The 22,539-nt window shown below is 42.2% G+C and overlaps 1 protein-coding gene across 2 annotated transcripts in view; it reads left to right on the forward strand.

Moving 5' to 3' along the window:
* The window catches only part of CHST11 (carbohydrate sulfotransferase 11), a 168,474-nt gene that overhangs the window by 17,003 nt on the left and 128,932 nt on the right, over positions 1 to 22,539 (forward strand). The window lies entirely within an intron of this gene.

Raw genomic sequence — 22,539 nt, forward strand, 5'->3', positions numbered from 1 at the left:
AAATTAATATTCTTTTGCAGTGTTTCCTGTCAATCAGATGGTTTTTGCTCTGCCAGTCACAACCTTTGGCTTGGGTTATCAGTGCTAACAAATACTTCAAATTGAATTGGGAGGTAACAGGTACAAGTGAGAGCAGTGTATTTCCAGTAGTAAGGACAAGTTTCCCTAATTCTCAATTGTGTCAATCAATTCCATTATGACAGGAATTTATTAACCTTGTCTTATGAGCAGTTTAGTATGTCACTTTCTACTTCTAAAGATTGCATTTTTATGATGCATTATTGATTAATACTGTTAGTGTTGTTTGTGTTTTACCACAGGTTATTCTTGGCTGTAATTTCTGTCTTGTGCTTGACTGCTTTTCTGTCTTCCTTTTACTGGAATGTTATTCAGGGGCAGTATCTTAAAGATGACATTTCTTCATGTGCATGGGAGTGGGAAGTGTAAGTAATTACGTGACAGGATGGCCAGAAAGACTTAGAAACCATAGGATAGTTTCTTAGGACTTTTCTAGCAAGACAAACTGACAAGTGGGATTTGCTTAGTATTTTTTTGACCTTTACAGCATTGCTGTAGAACAGCAATAACATAGGCAGTCATGCTGCTTGCCTTTGCCAGTGACTATTATAATGCCAAAAGTAAGCTGCAGGCTACTGTGATTGCCAGTTCTCTTGTGTTGAAAGGAGGCAAGAAGAGAAAACAGATACATGGCTGATGTGAAAAAAAATAAAAAAAGCTTCCTGTTTTATCTTCATATGGTACCAACATTTTTTTCCTGATTTATATTAGTCTGAAAGAGTCAGATTTTACGGCGTTAAAGAGCTTAGTCTTGAGTTTGGAGTTCTAGTGAAGCCAAACCTTAACTGGAGTTTAAGTGGAAAGTTTTTCAAGTGATCTGGCTGTAAAAAGTTAGATCTTAGGAAAAAGAATTCAAATTTATGTCAATTTATACAGTGCTAATCTCTGCAGAGGAGATCTTAATGCAAGACTGACAATTTGGGTCATGTTTGAAATTGATTCAGAGATTGGTCCTTGATCATTTTAGATCCAGTTCCAAAGCTGACTTGTGAGTTGGGATTGAGCATCAAAGCCTAAATGTCACTTTGTTTCAGGCTTGAGGGTCAGACTGAAGGGTCTTGTTTTAAAGTGGGTTTTTGTTGTATACTGTAACTTCAAGTGCAAAATACACCATTGTACTGAAAAATCTCCAGTCTTTGAGGCTTAAAAGACTCATTGAAGATGAAGGTGAAGCTGTTTGTGTACTTGTAAGCATTATAAGAAGAGACCTCAATAAGAATAAAAAAGTGCAAGTGGCATGGAGAACTCTGGCAAAGAGAAACATTGCTGTAGAGTTAGAAGATAAATGTTTGAAGGCACTGGCTTTGCTCGTGTGTGAAGCTGTAGCATTTGTGAGTAAGGACATGCTGCCCTCTCTCAGGGTGGGAGGCTGGGCAGGGTTTGTTAGCCTTGAGAGTGCAGCACCTTTAGTAGGATATAGTCACTTTTAGCTGCCACTGCGTCAATGCATAGAGCTAATTGCTTATGGCTAATGCAGTTGAGGAGAAGCCAATGCAGAGGATGTTTTTAGACATATGCTGCAAGTAACTGTAAGTTACTCCTTTAAATCACTCGTACAGACGCAGCTTTCAAAATCAGGTCATCAGCAGAGGTGAAGGGGCGATGGGAGTTTTCTGTCCTTCTTGGACACAGGGAAAACCATGTGTCTCACATAATCACCTTCTTGCCTTTCATTGCCTGTGTGATATACTACAGGTGCTGCAGCAGAGGTGTACAGCATGACAGGTAGGAGGTGAGGACGAACAGAGCGGGACTGTCAGGAGGTCTCAAGTGGAGGGTGTAGAGAAATGCTGCAGAAGGAATTGAGGGTAAACCAGTTAACTGCACATGTGGAGAGACAGTCTGTTAATTTGCTTTAACTCCTTTCTGTATTTTTTACATAAGTTGTTTGCATATAATCTACTACATGTCACCTGCACTGGTCCTGTCTGCTCCTGCTCCACTGCTCTGCTAGCTCTGGCACTTGCCTGTTCGATGAGGCAGTTAATGAGAACTTTTTTTTTTTTCAGGGGTACGTGTGCATTCCAAGTAATTGTTAGTGAGTTTAATGCCTGTGCCAGTAGGTCAGTGTGGTGTGGTGAGCTGCTGGGGAGGTGTGGGTGTGAACAAGCGGTTCGGTTGGCATTGCTGATGCTGTGTGCAGCTGCAGCCAGATGTACCTCTCAGCTGTCATTGTGGCCCTACCCCAACTCCATCAAAGCTGATGAGTTTCAGCAAGAAGCAGATTTACTGTCTGCTTCTACTAAATTTCTTCCTTCTATTTTCCCTTTCCAGTAAGTCAGTCTTGAGTGGACTGTAACAGAGCCAGTTAAAGATTTGTACAGTGAAGAGGCATGTCTGTTTAGAAATTGCAAAGAATGAAACATTTGGCAATAACGGATGTGTCTCTTTTTGGCAGGATCCAAAGAGCTCGGAAAAGGTTTTTTCTTCATTAGCGATCCAAATTTTATTACCACTCCTGCGTCTTGGAAGCTCTCTCAGCAAGGATGAGATGATGTAATTGCAGAAATCTAAGATCTCCTATTTTTTATGAAGGACAGAAGCTTTGGATGTGGACTTGGTGCTGCAATTGTGCTGGTTCTAGGTCATCTTTACATCTCCCTCAGGCACAAAGTGTGCTGGAAGCCAAGAGGATCTGTGTCAGTCTGAGATGCTTTAGGTTCTGCTGTTAAGCAGAGGCTTCCAGGGAATGCTTTGTTATGTAGACACAGATGAAATGAAAAGGGTTTTCTTTTATTTTTACTTAATTTTTTATTCCAAGCTCAGGGTAAGCGCTCAGCATCTCCATTGCACCCCCGTAACAATGTATCATTTTTGGTGGTTCTAGGAAAACTTACTTTGTTTAAAGCTGTCTCTGGTGGCTTTGAACTAGCCCCAGAGTCTTAATTAAACATTTTTGGTCAGGCATGACTCCAGAGTGAGTCAATTTTTTGCCTTTAGTGTTTTGTTTTATTTAATCATGAGACTATTTCTCTACATAAAACACTTACAGCATTCCCATTCAGCTTTCTTTGTTGGTGTTAGGAGAGCTTCCATTAAAAAATATTTTAACTGACCTTTTTCTGTCTTTATTCAACTCTTCCTTCTTCATGTTCTGTTCCTTCCTGAATCTTTCCTTTGCCCTATCTCCTGCTGCAAACTAGATTGTTTTCAAAGCATACGTTGCTTTTCTGTTTTTTGTCCTTTTCCCTGAACCCTTATGTGTATTCCCTTCACTCACTCTGGCCTTGCTTTACATAGAAGTCAGCCATTGCTCAGCCACCCACTAGTGGGTTTATCACAGGAGTAGGTGTGGGTAAAATCTCTTTGAAGAGTAAAAAGTTGCACTGCCAAAGGCATCTTTGGGGTCCCTGTAAAATATCTCCAAATTCGGTTAGTATTTTTGATCTGAATACATAAAAATACCTGAACAACATACATAGAGCAGGTTTTGGAAACCTTTCTCCCTTATCACCAGGTTAGATTGACAAACTCTGTGCTTTCTGACAATCTGCACGCTAGTTTCCTTGCTTAAGGGAATTGAAACTGAGTCCTGTCTGGTTTTACCCAGTTGAGATGAGGAATTGGTATTCCTCAGGTGGCTCCCAGTGAGGTAGGGGAATTAAACTTGTGACTCCCATTTTTTTTCAGAAAGGACCCCATGGCACTGATCTGTGGGGTTGCTTGGGGTTGTCATCCTCTTCAGCTTGCAAAGCTGTCTTATTTGGCTGAGAAGGGTCAGCCAAAGTGACTTTATTTCCTGGTGGTTGCGCCAGTCCCCTCCAGTACCTTTAATCACTGTCTTCAGTGAAGATTTTAATAGTTTCTTGCTTTCATAACTACTTTGTGTTAGAAGAATTCAGCAATATGAGAGAGGAGAAAACTTAAAGGCTTTATTTGGGGAAGTTCTGATAAACTCTTTACTCGAAAATTTTCTCATGGTTTTGCCATTGAACTACAAAGATATTTTTTTTTATAGCATGGCTTTATAGGATCATTATCAGCTGGCTGACCTACAGCATCTGAAATTGCCAGTTCTCCATGGGAAAGTTCAAAGTGCTTGGCAGCTCAGTTCTGGGCTCTGCCTTTTGGTTCCATGTTTACTGTCATAAGCCTGCTTGATTACGCTTTTCTGACTCCACGATTGCGATACTGAGATTGGAATGTGACCCATCATCTGAGAAGTTGGAAGAATTAAATATGTAAAATATTTACAAAATGCTAATGAGTTCTTAGACCTCTAACTGAATGGTAGTCATATATATTATTTACTTAATACAAAATCCGTCCTTCTGGGGTAACAACCAGTCCTCTTCCCTAGGCACTTGTATTTACTCATCTAGCTGCATGAATCTTAAAGATCACCCACTGAGTCATCCTCATCCATGTTGAGCACTTCTCCACCCACCCACTTAATCTGCATCCTTTGCTGCTGGGTATAGCTGCGGTTATGTTAGGAACTCTATGCAGTGGGAAACCTGAGAGCAAAGTGGGACCTAGTTCAAACCCAGTCTCTGAAGAAAGCATGCAAACTTGAGTTCAGGACTCCTCTGTAAGCCAGCCCGTTAAGTGCAACATGCCTCTTTACATGCTTTGTTGCAGACAGGAAAGAAGTTGGGTTTGAATCATGAGGGTAGCATTTGTTTTGGTGTCTGGACCTCATCAGCACTGTCTGACGGTTGGCCCAGGAGGCTGTGAAAACAGTCTTTGAAACTGCTGAATATTCCCAGGGTTACTGGGTGAGGGCTTCATGCTGGAAGCATTTGCTTATATTGGTATATTTTGCTTTTACATGAAGTGCCATGATGTATTTTTGGTTTGTTAGGAAACCCGAAACATCTTCTAATTTGGTGTAAAATAATGGTACTGAATGATGTTGAGATGAAGAGCTAGAATGTAATCCATGTTAATTTTATTGGTGCATTGTGCACGCAACTTCTGCATCTAATATGAGTGAACAAAGATTCAGTGTGCGCTTTATGTTGGCTGAGGGGATGCAGAGCATTAATGCTAATTTGTGACAATGATTATGAAGTATTGGTTGGCAAATGATGGAGTTCCCTTCATAAATATTTTGTTTCAACATGCTATGCTTTTCCTGCTGCATCTAGTGCTTATGATGAAGTTTAGGAGGTTTTTTGAATATAGGTTAGTGCTGGTGTAATGAGCTGGACGCTTAATTTGTTTTGTCCCTGTTGTATTTAGGAATTTCATCTTCTGTTCTTTCCCCATTCTTCTCCCTGGGTATGTGGTCGCACTGACCAGTTGTAAGTCATCGTTTTTATTCCTTAAGTTTGTATTGTGTGAGTTTTTTTGTTTTGATGTAATTTGGAAATATCTGAGGTCGGCTGATGAATGTAGATTCCATCATGTGAGATCTACAGCAGTGTCTGGTAATAGCTGTTCATGCACAGTGGTTTCCAGCATTGCATTTGTAGTTCCCTGAAGCTCTAGGCAACTTTGGAAGACTCTAAAAAGCAATTTAAAGTAAGCAAGTTTGTATGTGCTATTAAACCAAATCTGAAACTTCTTAAGGGGCTGCATGCTGTCTGGAAAACTTCAAGGGCTCTGTGGGGAAAACATGAAATTCACTGGTGGTGGCACACTGTCGTTTCCTCCACACCATAGGATCAACGTGGTATGGAAGCAAGGAACTTCAGTTTTCCCACAAATATTTTTTCCTTTACAGGTTTCTAGTAATGTTATGGTTGCAAGTGGGGATGGTGAACGAGAGAAAAGAATTTTGAAGGCTGACCCTTTGTGTAAAGCTTTTTGCTTCTGAGAATCTTGGTTGTGTCTTGAGCCTCCAGTTCAATATGCCTTTGGCTATGCTCACCTTGTGGCAGGTATTGTATGGTCTTTCTTGCTCAGAAACAAGTGTCACCCTTCTCTCAGACAGAATGCCAAAGTGGTTGACACTGCCTTAGCAGAACTGGTGATTCCAGTTGGATACCAGGACCCTAGAAAATGCCTTCTAAAGGAAAAGCGTGGAAATTTGGATTTTAGAGCAACAGGCTGTTTCGTATTCCCTGTTTTGCTCCTGTTGCCCCTTACTAGGCACTGAAGCCGAGCCATGACCCTCAGAGTAAGGTGTGGAAGGTTGTGGGCAGCATTATAGGCATCAGCCACAGATTCTGCAATGTTCTTTCCAACAGAAGTTTCCAGAAAGCAATTTCCCCATACAGAGAAGCAGGAACCAGACTGGCCACTTCCAGAAATTTGGACAATCTGCCCAAGACACTTTGCGCATTTGATAATCCCTTCGTAGACAAGGGTTGCAGCAAGTGAAAATGTTGAAGATAAATTTAGTAATGAAAACTGAAATCATGAAAGGTACTGGGGAAACCAACAGCAAAAGGCTAATACATACTTTGTTAGGGTGGCAGTTTAATGCTGAAATGGAGAAGGTTTCAAAGCAGAAAAGGCTGTTAAGCCAGTATTGTAGGAATGATAGTTAAAGTAAATAGTTTTCAGATGTACAGATAAGCAATGACTGTGTGGATGTGGGGTGAAAGAAGGGAAATGAGCAAAACTAAACAAGACCTCCTTTAAAAGTCCCCAGAAAAAGCAACAGTAGAAAATCTGAATAAAACACCCAGAAGAAGTAAATGGTGTAGGAGGAGGAAAAAATGGTAGTAATATCCCCAAAATCATTGCTGAAAGAGGTGCCAAAGTGTTTCACAGATTGGTAAATTTATGTTGTCCAGAGTGCTTGTTGGGAGTAAGTGAAGAAAGGCTTTAATGAGAAGGAGTGAAGACAGTCTGCCAGAGGTACTTGCTGTAGTTCTGTTTAGGTCAGCAGTGGCAGATGTTGGATGCAGATGTGGAGCCTGTAATGTCCCCCCTATCACAAGGAAAAGCCACATGGTAAAAGCTGATACACCAAGGAACCTTTGGAGGCTTGTGGAGATCTTTGGCTGTATGAGTGTGAGCAAACTAAGTGGCTAAGATAAAGCTGTGTAGGTGGAAGAGCAAGATGAGTTCAAAGGTGTGCTAACCAGGTATGCACCCTCAGAGCACTGGATGGTTAAAAAAAACACCCCAAAGCCAACCTTACTCATGGTAAGCTTTGCAGTCTGTAGTAAAGCACATGACAGATTTCGTCAGGGTTCACTGAGGAACACCTGAAGGGCAGTGAAACACCAATAATAATTAACATCTTCAAGGCTGAATTTCAATGTGAAGCATACACCATTAAAATGAACAAAAGCTTAAAGGAAAGGGTGAGATCTGTTTGTCAAACAAAAGCTCATTCTTTCATATCTGCTGTGTATCTCCTTGTAAATAGATAATGGATGTCTAGGTGAATCAATGCCCTGAAAGTAGTATGTTAAAGAGATTTCAATTCTGATTTTTTTAAAAATAATTGACCAGTATTTAATAAAGAGCAAAATGTAGTAGAGCGTAACAAAAAAGGCTACGTTTCCCCCACCCTTAGCTAATTATTGACTGCCCCAACAGTTCAACTCATCCATTCCATTGGATGTTAGAAAACAAAGAAGGAATTTGAGTCACATACCTGCAAGTTGCTGAAGGTATTCAGTGGGGTGGGAGGTCACCTAGCTTTGTCTCCAGTTTTCGGTTTGCAGCAGGGAACTGTTTGCAGAAACCGAGTACTAAGCCGTGGCTCAAACAAAGTGGGTTCTTCACTTACTGTTCACACTGAGAGAGTGCTTCATTTGGGAGTGGAATCCCAAAATATCACACTGTCCATAAAACTTGGGGGTTTCCTCCGTGTAGAGTGGGAGGGTGGTTTCCAGAACTTGGCATCTGGCTGCAAGAGGAACCTTCTGTACCATCTTTGAGATCAAAAGTACTTAAAGCAGCTGCACTAGGACTGCTTTATGGGTCCCCAAGCTTAGGGAATCATGATAAGAATGATGACAGCTCCTTGCACTAGTGTCCTTGTATGAAAAGCACACAGCTCCTTGCTGTGAAGGTGTTTCCTTCAGTGTTAGCTCTTAAGTGCCTCACTGGTGAGGGGAGACTGCTGTTTGCAAGCATGCTGAGAAGAATGGCACAAGATGAGTGAGGTTGATCTGAGTTAAAAAGGATGGACAAATACATGTACTTTGGGTATCAACATATTTAGAACCATGAGAAGAGCTTTTGCAAAGTAGGAAGAAAAATATTTTTTTTCATTTGTTTGGCACTTCTTCATTTTATAAGATGTCATACATTATGGTTGTCTACAGTAGCAAGAAACAGCGATCTGTCCTGAACATGGCTCCCTAGGGTAACCTGTGAGTCATGCCTACAAGAAAACCACCCCAGCCCTATGAGGTTCACGATTGCTTTATTCCACCTGGCAAATATATGGGTTATACCTTAAAAGGTAACACTGAATTTTGTATCTATTGTTTCACAGTCTATGTGCCTGAAGAGGAAATACAATTAGCTTAGTTCAATATCCCAAAGGCTGATGGAAACCATATGTTAGATCTGTATGTCACAAAATGTCACACATGAATAAGTGATAGTTGTTCCTTTTCTTGGGTCTTACACATGGTGGTGTAACTTACTTTGAGACCTTTACCCGTTTTGCTCATTCCAAAAGTCTAAAATACCACAAGATGATGGTAGAAGTCCATGGTGATGTTGCTAATGGCTTTCTTTAGCCAAATCACAGATTGTTTGGGGGATCTTCTAGATGTAAGGTAAAAGGTGGATATAGACTAAAGCACATCCTGAAAATGTGGAAGAATCTCAAAGATCTTGTTAGGGTTCTGACAGCAGGTTTTCACTCTAAATCTCTCCTGTGATAATGAACCACTGCCATTACCTAATGAAGCTAAATGAGCGCTTGCCTGCATCTGTGGCTAAAACCAGTTCAAGCTACTGAATGTGGTCAAGCAATGAGAAAAAACTCATTGTGTTGAGTCTTTTCTTGCAGCCTGTTCCAATTAAAGTTGGTCAGAAGTCTCCTTGTTCAGCAGACTGATCCAAAGGCTATTGCTATAATAACAGCATGTTGTTCTTCCCACTAGGATGTGCCCATGAGACACTAGCTGCTGTATATAAAAGCATTATATTCTTAAAATTGGTTCTTTAGTTGAACAAGGTAAAACAAGCTGTAACATTAACCACTTTTCTTCAGAAGTAGGAAAAGTCTAAGGAAGTCAGTTTAACTCAGTATTTTTGTTCAACCTTATTAAAGTCATCTATTCTAAAAGAAGATGGTACACACTGATAGATCTTACTTTTGTGAAAGCTGTTTGGAGCAGGGACCGCCATCTCTTCTAGCCTGGAGGCCACTTAGGGCAGTGTTTCTCTGCTCTATGACTGGGGCTTCTGCAAGGAGATAAACATCTTGCAAGCATTTGTCTCTGTGTTATCTTGACCTTGCAGCTGTCTCTCTAATCTTAGACTAGGCAGTGGAAAAAAACCTTGTTCTTTAAAGTTGGTGGCAGTTCATAGTATCTGTATGTAGCTGCAACAGAAGACTGCTTATTGTCACTGTTGTGTGGAAATAAGGCCTGGTTAGCATGATAGAACTTGGAAAAGGTCACACATGAAATACCATGGCAAATAGTAGGTAAAGCTTGTGTATGTGGCTTTTTTTTCTTTTTCTTCCTCCAAGGTGCTGTTAATCTCTTTTGTTTTTTTGCTAATAATTTAGGGCAGGTGTGTTTTAAGCAGGATACTGCATGTGACCCATCCTTGTGTTCTAAAGCGTCACTGGTTACTTTTGGTCATGGGAGTGTGTAGCTTTGAAGCACTTCAACAAGGTGAAAGTATTTGAAAGACTTCAGGCAGAGAGTTGGTCTGTGTAAGACAGAGACAATCCAATTGTTTTAGTAACAATCTATGTTGTTTTTTATCGTGCTTTGTTGGGATGCAGTGATATGTGCCATGCATTTCTTGTTAGAAACTAGCAAAATGTCTGTTCATAACTCCATAACTCTGCTCCAGATATTTTAGTCCTTCCAATGGAAATTCAGATTTGTTCTCAAAGATTTCCAATTCACTATTGCTTTTCACACATAACTTGATCCCTGCATAATTTCACGTGTGGATTTCTGAAGGTGGGAGCCGTTCCTGGTCCCCAGGCTGCAGTGGGAGGTGATGGCTCCAAAAGCCCTGCAGCGTTGCACAGGATCTGGCCTCCTTTACCGCAGGCTGTGCGGGTGCGAGGAAGAGACTCCAGGGTTCAGACTGCAGAGGGGTTTGTTGTTTTATCAGCACAAGGCTAGAGCATCTGAAGCAGCCTGACTCATCCCCTTCCCAGTGACTCACTATGTTTTCTTTTTCCTGGGTGGAAAAATAAGTCCTATATTTCTAACGGGAATGCAAAGTGAGAGCCAGACCCTAGATACTGGTTTATATCAGCAAAAGGCAAATGCATATTTAGAAGTATTTTTATTACAGGAGTCCTGGTATCCTAGGAAATGTATGCTCATGTGGTTTAAGGGAAGAACAGAGTCAAAATGTGTATTGTTTTAGCTGTCAGGACTGGGGAAGGATGCCCTGTCACAGAAATGAATTAGCTTGCTCAGGGTAGTGTTGGTGTTAGGTGCAGAGTCAGGCAGGGAATAAGTCTCCCCTGATTGATCTGTGGTCCTGTATATCTTCAGCTGCCATACCTCTCGGGGTATTTCACCTGAGTTTGTCTTTTATTTATTATGCTGGTATAAGTGGATTTCTTTGTCTGTGTTGTCTGTGTGTGATAGCTTGGCTTGGTTTTCATCTCTGATGGTCCAAAGAGCCTCTTCATGTGCCAGTTTCTTCTATGTACTTGGTTCTTTTGGTTAGGTGACAATTTTCTCATAGGAGCTCTTATGCTAGTCCCTCACTTCATTTAACTAGGTGTGCCTCCTTGTTTTGTGGTGTGGCATTGAAGTCACCACCCTGCTCCCCTCCATGCTCAAATGTTACATTCTCATGTAACGTGTGTGAACAGGAGGACCTGATTCAGCAGTGTCCTAACTGTCAGTTTGCACAGAGGCCTCTAATAGTGTTGAATTTTGTGTCAAACCAGATAGTGCTGTCCTATATCTTCACAGAAATGTTATTGCCTGATTTTAAGTTTGCTTTTTGCATATATTTTTGCATTTTATCTGAAACCAGTCTCGATCTGGAAGAGCTGCTGCAGTGCTTTTATGTTACTTCCTAATGTAAGCTCCCCAGTAAAGCTGCACATACGTGGCCACCCTCTTGCCAGGGACGACTGTGCATCGCTGGAGCCCTTTATAGATTCTGGATCTGTAGCCTGGCTGGGGAGCCGAGATGGTAGGGTGGGAGCAGGCAGCTGACATAAGCCACTGCAATTACACCGCGCAGTTAAAGTAGTTTAGCTTTTGAGCAAAAACAGATGAATAATTTTGTGGAAGGAAGATGCTAAGAGTTCGGTTCCTTCACAACAATTCTGTTTCTTTCAGATAGCTCTAAAATAAAATCCTCTGCTATTCCTGCTTGCTAAGACTCTGCAGTGAAATCACATGTATTAACTCCCCCTGCTTACAGCTTAAGTTCTTTTTTATTTAGTACTTACATTGAGGCAGCAGTGAATGACAGAAACTTATACATGCTTAGACTTCCAGAAGAGTGTGCTGAAATGTGGAAAAGTCTCATTGACACCTGTGAGTCACATCACATCGGCTCCACGTGCATCATTTGTGGTTGTGGGGAGTGTGTGTGATGATGGATTTAAACATAATTTCTGAGGCTTCTGCTTGCTTTCTGTTGCTGTAATTCATGTTTTTCCTAGCTGCCCTAGAGCGGCATTGCTAATTTCATTTTAAACTACTTGAAATTATTGCATACTAGCATCGCCATGGGTTACCACACAATGCAGGGCCATAGGCTGGGTCTGGCTGGGCTTAGGGAAGATGCAGCCCCATCTGGTTTCCCCACTTGACACTCGGACACTTGTATTTCAGGGATGGAGTAACAATGTGGGTGGGTCTTTGCAGGTCAGAGCACTTCCTGAATCTTGTTTTCCATGGACACTCATGAAACCTTTAGGGTAGTTCTGCATCCGAACATGGGCAGCATGAGGAAGAACTTGTTTTGCACCTGTCTGGGGAGGTTAGTGAGGCAGAACAACATATCCTAAACATTTTACTGAAGAATAGAGTGTTTTAAACAGGGATGAATAATACAGATGCTGTTCATGTTCTCTTTTGCTAGTCAAGATAACAGGTTCAGACTTTTCTGTTTCATCAAAACAGCTGTGGAGAAGCATTGAAAGAAAGCTGGATTCAGGTTGTGAAGGATGACGTGCTTTGATCAGGAACTGAAACAAAATCTGAACCATAACAGTATTTTGCAAAGATGACACTTCACCTGGTCTGACACTGCCTTGCAGGGCTCTCCAGTATTTACACTAAAGTGCCTCAAACTGTTCTCAAGCTCCTTTGTAACTTGAACAGCATTTCTCCCCCACACATACATGACCTTCAAAGTCAAAGTGTCTGTGGAATAAAGATAGATGTCTTTCGGTTGCAATAGTTACATTGTTTGCTTTACATTAATTGTCTTGAAATCAATAGCCGATTATGAGGTTCATGCTGTGTCGTTGACTTGTTGATACTTTTCTAAGTGCAGAGTTTATTAAACATTAGAGTAGTCCTCACAAGATTTGCTGGTTTGAGTTTTGAATTTTCTTGCATTAAAACTTCTTGGTTTTTCCAAAACTTTCTAGAAAGTCATTAACAACTTTCAGCCCACAAAATTTATATAAAGATTTTTTTGTTGACTATGAATTTGTTAAACCTACATTAGTGTGAGATGTTAGTTGTTTCTGAGACAGTTCTTGTAAATTTAGTTTAAAATGTTGTTCAGAAACATGAGACAAGACTGTCTTCAACTTGCAAAAAGATGATTCAAGATACTCATATCTCTTCTAATGAATGATTGACAGAGATTGCTTAGAGTTCATCTAAGGAGCCTTTCCCAAGTAGCAAATATAGAAATGTGGCATATGAAGGAAACTTTTTTTTTAAAGAAGGTTTTGGCATTTGTTCTTTTATTTCAGGATTTCAGCACCAGGATTTGAAATTTTCCTGTTCTCTCTTCTTTCTCTTTTCCAAATGCTCAGATTTGGTGTAGGTGGCTAAAAAGGGACTAGATCATTGAAAAACTCCATTATACAATTTATTAAGGTTCTTTTGTAAATCTGGATAGTGATGCCTAAAGAAATTACACCAAGTCCTGGTTCTTAATGTATATTTGTTGGGTTTTTTTCTTTAAATGGCCCTAGGGGATTTCAGAACACGTTAACATGTTCTGATCTTGATAAGTAGCATTTACTGCCTTGTTACAATGAACCAGGGGAGCTGCAGAGTAGCAAAGCAGCTTGCTACTTTCAGACAGCATCAGTGGTTGAAAGTTGAGTTTAATCCCTAGACATCTTGACACATGGGTGTGTATTGTAGCTGGTGAGGAAAAACATTCACTCGGCACGTACTGAAATGGAAAGTTTTTTTTTTCTTTTTCCTACAATTGGCATCTGTCCTGCAGACCCTCAGGGTGACAAAGTAGTAGCTTTGTTTTGGGCAACCCTTTCCAATAAGCCCTGTGCTGCAGAGACTGCTTGAACACCTAGGGTAGTGAGAGCAGAGCTGTTGTTGTTTTTTAAGACTCTTCAAGAGTCACAGCAGAAGATAAGAGCCTAGTTACTGATAAATCTGACATTTGCATATGATCTGTTTGTGTGCCTTTTGGGTTTTGTTCTTTAGTTGCTGCTTTGCCCAGAGGGAGGCCAGAGTGTGTGTCTGCCATGTTGTACCCCTTTATTCTACCTCCAGTGCACACAGTCCTGTGATGACAACTGACAGAGAGGCCTTGAGATGCTGGTTGGGAATTTCATTTTCATTTGACAGTGTCTGTTTATGGCATAGATGGAGGAAGGGGAAAAATGACGTTATATGACACAGCTTGGCCTTAAACGTGATTTTTTCCCCCCTGTTTTTCCTAAACTCTTTGGGTTTTTTATCTTTCTCTGTCTCTTCTCCTGCTCCTTCACCCAGAGCTGGATATCAAGGTGGAAATCTTTGCATTGCTGAGTTTTTCCCAGCACCATTTGATGCTCAGGGGTGTGTGGCTGCAGGCAGTGCAGGGGCAGCCGTTCCCCAGCAGACATGCTGCTGCGCTTGGGGCTGGCTGAATCAGTTGCCTCGTTTCCAAAGGATCGTCTTTGCCTCTGCACTGCTAATGTGATTTTGAACAGTAGCTACTGCTAATAAGTATTCCCCCACTCCCCTCCCCGGTTCCTGAAGTTTGATTGTTCCAAGGCATCTGCATACCTGAATCTTTTCTTTTTCCACTGGGCAACTAAGGGCATAAATAAGTGTTTGATTAAGGTTTTTCTGAGGCTGTATTTTCAAGCTTTCTTTCCAGAACGCTGTTGGTATCCCCTCCTTTTCATACTTTAGTCCTTGTGTTGTTGAGCAACTCTGTGAGCTGGTGCTGGACAAAAACCAGTGTATTGAGAAGGGCAAGGAGACCGGGGCAGAGAGGGGCTTTTACCAGCTGGTAACTCTCCGTGGGTGCTGAGGTGTGTGAGGTGCACCCTGGTGGGCTGGCATGTAGGTTTGGGCAATCAGCCAAAGGCAAGGTTGCATGTGGAGCTTGGCCAGCTTTGCTGCGTGGTGTCTGCTTGGGGCTATCTTTTTCTTCTGACCTGTCCTGTCCCGGGGCAGACGGGCTCTCTGAACCAGCATCCCACTTGGCTGCCTTTCCACTCCCCTCCTTTCTCTTCCTCGGAAAGCAAGGCCAGGCATGATGCTGTCATTTGATGTTAGTGGGGACCAAGCTGAATGGCCTTGGACTGCCAGGGAAGAAGATGGCTTCTGACAGGCAGAGGTGGGGGGACTCCTGGGGCTTGTGGTTGCTTCAGCTGCTCCTGTTTCTCCCAGCCACTGTCCCCTTCTCTGACCCCCCAACGGCTCTGCTGGGAAACACAGTGTGTGAAATATTTGCGACTTTCCAGAAAAGGGGTTAGAAGTTTTGCAAGGGCTGTTTGCGAGCAGGCATGAGGTTTGCAGCTCTCCCTTGTGATACATTGGGTGGAAATCCTGGGAAGCCACCTTCCAAATCCCCCTCTCTCTGCACGGCTGGCTCCTGTGACTCCCTGTTGGATATGGCACGAGGAGAGCCTGGGCCTTGCAGGGGTTCCTGCTACTGCGTGGGCTTTTCTGCAGCCCCCCAGGGCAGTGGCAGCAGGCCTGTTGCTGAGAGCAGCTGCCTCTGGGAGGAGGGAAGCAGGAGGTGGAGGCATCCAGCCATCTGCCATCAGGCAGAGGCAAGATTTATTTGATGCTGCTATGGTCTGAGTCCCTGGATGCCGAGGGAAAAGGAAGGGGAAAGGACTGTAATTAACTGGTCACAGGTGTGTAACAAGAGGAAGCTGCAGAGAAAACAAATTATAGGGCAGATTCTGGCCCCGGCTGTAGCTTTAAAGAAGTGGATCCTGTGCTGCCCTTGGGGCTGGATGTGTCTCTGTGTTGGGGTTTGATCTATGGAGACAGATATTTTGTGGTTTAGACTGTTGAAAGGACACTGACAAGTAGAGAAATCAACACCACAAATAAAATGCATCTTTCCAAGCTAGTCTGCAGAGTGCAGCTCTCTTGCTTGCTCTCCCAGTGCTGCCTGTGGATGCATGCATTGCCTTCATAGTCTTCTCTGCAATGACATAGAGGTGGTTGATGTCCACCAGGCCACTTACAAGGTGGAAAGCCTTTGTGTAACTTTCCTAGGCTCCTTAAGCAGAAGGCATTGCATGCCACAGCTGGCCAGCTCAAAGAGGACCTTTGCTCAGCCTCCAGCCTTCTCAGAGCCTTCACATCTGTGGAGGGTTTGAACAGAGGCAGGGCACATCTCTGGCTAAAAGTCTGGGGCTCTCCTGTGGCAGCACTTCACTGTACCTAAGACATTTCAGTTCCTAAGGGCCTTTCTTAAACTTTTGGGAAAGAAGAAGGTAGGAGAGACAGCATCAGCATGCTGGGGAATATAGCCAGCCATAACAGCTCCTAGGTTTCTGGGCTGTCCTCAAAAACCTATTAACTAGGTTTTGCTGCTGCTGTCTAAACCTCTCATCAGGCTTGGTTTTTTTAAGAGCTAATGCTGGTTTTGAATTCCATGTGGAGGGTAATGTTGAATTACTTGACATGTTGTAGACTTTCTCATAAGAACTTACAGGAAGCTTCATTGTGACTTCCCCTTTGTTTAATGCATTGCCATTTTAATTTTAATGGCTGTAAAGGAAATACCTTTGTGGAACGCTTATCCTTAATTGACTTTCTTTTAAAAAGCCAAATACAGACCATAGCTGCTTGTAGCTCACTTCTGATCTGTAAAAGATCATATTCATGTAGAGATCTTGTCAGAATTTTGTCCCAGACATGCAAAAAGCTGTCTCGGCCTGGGGACAGAAGAATGTGAAAAAGGGAGAAAACTCTTAACAGAAAAGAGTATTCTGGATCTAATGATTGGCATGGAGTTGGAAGGCAGGTTCAACTCCTCTCCTTGACTCGGCAGTCTGTTATTACATCCTATCCCTAGTGCAGCTGTCTCTTCAGTATATAAATGACTGTGTCCTACACAACCAAGGTACAAGGCTACTGTGCATGGAAGGTAGGTTAGCACCTTGCTCTGCAGGTAGTCCCATTAACTTCAGTGAATCTTATAGTAAAAGGTACTAAGTAGTGCGAGTAGGGGTACAGTTTGTCAGCTATTGCACTAGCACCAGCTCAGGGCTGTGTGATTACTACTTCTGCTTGATTCTGCTGCCCCTCTATGTTCCCTTCTGTCAAGCTGCTGCCCTTGTCTAGTCAGCTGTGATTACCTGATTGTACTCTCTGAAGGATTTGGGTTTGGGTTTTAGCCCAGTTTATTTTGCAGGGCCAGATGAAGGCACAGGTAAGCATATTTGTTAGTGCTCTGCTCAGCCTTGCAGAGTGACACAAATAAGTTACCACACAGGCTGTTTATTCTACTGACTGGGCTACAACTGCAAGTAAAAATTCAGAATTCAGAGTCTCTTCTGCATTTGCAGTACGTTTGCTCAGTCTCCCTATAGCAGTATTGACCGTGTTCTCCTGCTCCTCAATCTCCTGAAGAGCTGGTGGGCCACAAGTGAGTGAGCAGTGAGTTGCTCATCACTGGTAGATGTGCCTGAAGAGGAGGGGTGAGAGAGAAGGGCAGAGCTGGATGGCAGCCCCGGGGTCATGCATGCCATGCTTAGGGCTCAGAGGAGTCCTGCCAGACAGGTGGCTCCTCACCTGCAAACTGGTCCTGCAGCCACCCACCTACCTTGTGACCTGGTGTGTTGCTCCTGCATTGTGAAAGACCTTGGCAGAGCTAGATGGCTGTGTTGAATGTTTGCTGCAGTGGGCGGTGTCACTGCTAGATCATCTCATGTGAGCTTCTGCCTGGATGTCCTTGGATATAAGCTATAGGATACTGACATTTTCACAGTCCTTGTGCTTTAATGACAATTACTTGTCACACCATTGTTTTTGTACTGCTAGCATACAGCACTGAGATCCTCTGCAAGGCTCAGATAGATATCTTAATTAAAAAAAAAAATAATCTGCCATACTGTGTATAGATACATTTAGAAGTCATTTAAGGGACTTGGAAAGCTGCAGATCTCCATGAGGGTATTTTTCTCTTTCAAAGAGATCGCTGCTACTTATGGCAAGACATCTGTTATCTGAGCAGCCCTTCAAGGCACTGAACAACAGGCCTGTTCTTTGGCAAGCTTCCATAGTCACCAGCATCTAAGAATAGCATGTGGAAGATCTCCACTCAATAGCGGTTGATGTTGATGCGTATAAGCAGGTGCGTATTTTAATTCTTTTGTCATATGGACTCTAAGACCTTAGCTGGTACAGTTTCTACCTCAGGACTAGTCTGTTCATAGTTGGATCCTGGTACACTATTGGAGAAATAACTTCCATGCCCCTTATAGTCAGATGGATAAAAAGCCACTTAGAGCAGCAGAATCCACTTACGTGCTGCCAGCAGGATCTTGGGGAAGCTTGCTGATGCAGCTCCGAATTTTGTGCTAGAAGTGCTGCCTCTTAACATCTTTCTTCCGTCTTACCTGCCAGCATCCCCTCCATGCAATGCTGAATCTCTAATGAAGGCTAAGACATGCAGCAACTTTTTCTTTATGGGTAACATTGATAGTCTGTCTCCTCTGCTGCTCGTGTTCCCAAGATTTCCATGAACTAGACAGTTTGGGGATTCCTATGTCAGGTTTGATTCAAAGTTGCCCTCAACTTAAAGGGAAGAGAAGCACGTGCATAGCTAGGGCTGCATCCGCACAGGAATAATGTCTTATTGTTGGAGCAAAAGAAGCTTATAGCTCACAAGGTGTTTTTTCCAGTGCCTATCTTCAGAGCTGGCAAGAACTGGCAATTCCTGTTCTACTGGAAACATTGACCTTTAGGTGGAAAAACTTGAGACTGCTCCAATGCAAACTAGAAGCTGGAGACTTTGAGCGTTGCGTTGGTTTCCCTGATGATGCTGATTTCTCTGTATCATAGTAATGCCTGGGGGTTCTGAGACCTGGGGCTTTGACTCCAAGCTGGGTATGCACAGGGGGGAAAAGAACCATGCGCTGTTTGAACACTCATGTTTGTGATTCTCTTAATTCCTTGGACCCCTGATTTAGTTAGGTTTTCTGAGAAGAAGAAATCATTCAATAACAGACTAGCACTAAGAGGCAGTAGAAGCACCGTGCCTGGAGGCTCTTACAGAGACTGGCAAGGTCCCTGGAAAACACCATAGCTGAGTAAATTCCTGTTTAGGGACAAAAGATCAAGGGAAGAGAGCCAGAAATCAATTGATATGAGCTGATGTCATTTGTGATTGGGATTTCAATAGCGACTCTAGTGCAGAACAGGCAAGATCTACAGATGGTCTAAGGGAATGGACAAATAGAAGAAGCAAAACTAACACAGACGAGTATTTTCTTGTACCCACGGTTTGGAAGACTGTCTTGTTTGGGAGTGTAGTTGCTTCTGAGTGCATTTTCTCTACTAAATGGAATATTTTACAGCTCAAATCTGGTCTAGACAGTTTAGCCACAAAATTTTAACATTCTTTTGCGATCGTTAAAAAAAAAAGTTCCAGCCACATTTGAACAAATGGCTTTTCATTGACTACTCACCCTTGCTTCAGCCATAGGACTAAAACTAAAAGGTTCTTTTTCTCCCTGGTGATATGGTTGCCAAGGAGGAGAAGAATTGTCCTGTGGACTGAATGTAGGGAAATGGAAGTAGGTAGTTTCTTTTTGATAAGTGCTTGTCTATTAATTCTCAGCCCAGCAGCAAGCTGCAGGGGTTCAGCTTACAGCCCTCTTTGCTTTGGGGCAGAGTATGCCCTTGTGAGTTCCTCTGTAAACCTCAAGTAGCTACTATTGTCTCAATACTGATACTGGTTTAGAAGTGGAACCTCCACAGCAGGTGAGGGATAAAGATTGTCTGCCTCAATCCGTATTAAAGATAAGAATGAAAAAAACCTGAAGTTGAGTTAAAAAAACCCCAAACACCTAGTTAAAAAAACGCAAACCAACCAAAAAACTTACTAGTTAGCCTCATATAGTTTGTATTGCTGGTAGTGAGATGGTTGGTATGACTGAAAATGAGCATCCATTTATGTGCTTGCAGAATTGGTGCCTAGAAAAGGGATACAGCCCTCAGAAAACAAGAACATTAAGTTAACTTTGCCTCCTTGTTTCCACTATGGAGAACAGATACTGGGAAATTTGCAGCAAGGACTGCAAGATTGGGCCTATCTTTGCCCTGAACAATAAATCTTGCTTGAACCCTATTCACTGTTAGGCCCTTAAAAAAAAAAAAAAAAAAAAAAGCGGGGGGGATGGTGGTGGAAGGAAAAAACCCTGCCCCATCCTGTCTGATGTACATAGAATTGAGGTTCCAAAGATAGTTTTGAGATGAAAGATTATTCTGTATAGTTTTTTAAAAATATTTTTGCATTCATTTAGTTCCCAGGAACATTATGAAAACCATTTTTGAAAAAAACTACACTGCTGTTCTTTTTTTTTTCTGGGTTATCTCCAGAAAGCTGTTCCACAGTGTTCAGGTCCAGACACGTAAAGTTAGGCACCTGCTGGCAAGCTGGTTCAGTTGTGAGCTGGAGATAGGGCTTCCTTCCCCCATTGCTGCTGCGGAGTTACTGCTGACATTGTCAGTAGGAGCAGCAGGTACTTGTTGCTCTGCAAAATCAGGCTGCTTTTACTTTATAAAGTTAAAAAAAAAAAGTATGCTGGAAGTGTTAGTATGTATTGAAGTCCTGCAGTGTACAGTGGATATATGTGCATATTGCACTACAGTGATTTGACAGGTTTTTAAAACATTCACAGATTTACCCTGTTATTACTACATCCATGCAAAACAAATGGTTGAGTGTGAAGTGAAAAGAATACTTGTGCACATTGAATGAAGTAAAGAGGGAAAAACCCACCTGGAACATTTGTTTTTCTGTGGATTACTTGGGGATCGTGGTATCCCCGGTCATACAGAGTAAAGGATGGGCAACCTTCCCTTACAAGAAATCAGACCATCAGAAGATCCTTTTAAGGAGGGAATGAGGAAGAAATACACACAGTGTAGGAAACTTCCCATCTTTTGGGGGGTTTCAAAGGCTTTGCTGACTGACAGAGGTTGGGCCCAAGTTAACGAACTGTTGGGCTCCAGCCTGCATGGGCTGTCCTCTGTTGATTGCCCCTTCCCTCTGCCCTTGGATTTCTCCTCTTGATGAGTGTATTCTTGCAGCTTTGTGGAGTGCATGTTCAGACTGACAGCTCCTACCAATGCTTCTCAGATGCACGTACAGTCTGGTCAGAAAGACCTTGGCATGTCCTCAGCTACTGTCTGCAACACTGGGTGAAGTTCGTGGTACTTTTATTTTGGGAACCTTATGTCTGTGAAGGGGAAGCGGGTTTACCTGTTGCTTCATACAGGTATTAAATAACTGCTGGTGATGAAAAGAATTGCTTTGTTGTAACTGTCATTGTCAGAAAATTTGTCACAAAGAAGTAATTTACTCTTTCATATCTAATTAAATGTTACTTTCATCCTGAGGCTTTCTTTTTTTATAATTATTTCCTTTTTTCTTGTCTGGAATAAAAGTTTAAGAACCAGATACTAATATTGATGCTCAAAGCTTGGGAAAGCAGAGAGCTTATATGAAATATTCTGACAATATCATTGACTGCTTCACACATCAAAGCAATTTACCTTTAAAAAAAGAGGGGAAAAATAATTAGAAAAGCATGAAAAGTACAAGAGAAGCATTGTTTAATTAAGAACAAGATTCGTAGACCACTCGATACAGGGAATTAACTCCAGAGAATTTAGGGAAACATGTTTTTGTAATGAGAACTTAAAGTAAACAGATTGGCTGTTTCATAAAAAAGAAGACATTTGATTCTAGGGTATAACTACCTCCACAAGGAGAACATATCTGATCCTGGGGGGTTCTTTGCTTCCTGTAGTTCCCTGTTAGTCAGCAAAATTCAATCAAGGAAGGAAAAAACCATATTTTTATCAGTGGATGCAGTGAAGCGTTAGAACTGATTATCAACGATGTGATAAATCCTTAGTTGCTTGGAGTGTTTATTTAAATTGGATGGGATTCTAAATAATATGCTTCATGTTAGTTGAAAGTTGAGCAAAGAAAGTTGTAATGAAAATGGAGGCTTGTTTTATGTAGAAGATCAAACCCAGTAACCATCAGCCCGTTTTACTTTTGCTACAAACCAATAGCTTTCAAAAATTTGGCAAAGGCGGCAGCTTGTGTTTGCTTCTTGGTTGAAGCTCCTATAGACTATATGAAACCTCTGTGATTTGGTTCTATTTTTGTTCCATAGCTGAAAGCCAAATGCAATTTTTATGAGTTTGCAAAGCTTGTGGGTTCTTGGCTACTTCTGTTATGTTTGATGCTAAAGGAGAAAGGCTCTGGGTTGCCTGAAATGTTTTTGGCAATGAGATCATTGTAAAGCTGGGAGCCACCAGGTTATTATTCCTTGAAAGCACATGGAAAAACTAGCTTCTGTGGCGTGACTTGTGGTGAGTCAGCAGATGTAGAATGCATTTGTATCACATCTAATTTATTCTTCATTTCCAGGAGGCTTGCTATTAATTAGCAAGTGTCATGGGAGTTTTGCATCCTAGGGCCAGAGGGGGAATGACCATGTCACTGTGGCTTCGTAGTGGATTTGAGCTCCCATTCTCCAGTGTGCTCCTGATGATGGGACCTGGGTTGTCCAGATCATCAAAGTTGAGCAACTGCTTCTCCTCAAAATTGATGAATGACAGCTGCCACTGTGCCTTTTGAAAGGCTCAATTTCCATCTCTCCCTACATCAGCTGCTTTCTGTGAAGTGGCAGCTGAGAAGTGCTGTGAAACACCCCTGTAGGACACAGAGGATGGAGGAGTGGTTGGGTGGTGTGCCAGGATGCCTTCCCAAGGGACCCTGTCTCACTGATGTATGTGGATATGCAGT

Source organism: Falco naumanni, chromosome 5, assembly GCF_017639655.2.
Source record: "Falco naumanni isolate bFalNau1 chromosome 5, bFalNau1.pat, whole genome shotgun sequence".
Classification (NCBI taxonomy): Eukaryota; Metazoa; Chordata; class Aves; order Falconiformes; family Falconidae; genus Falco; species Falco naumanni.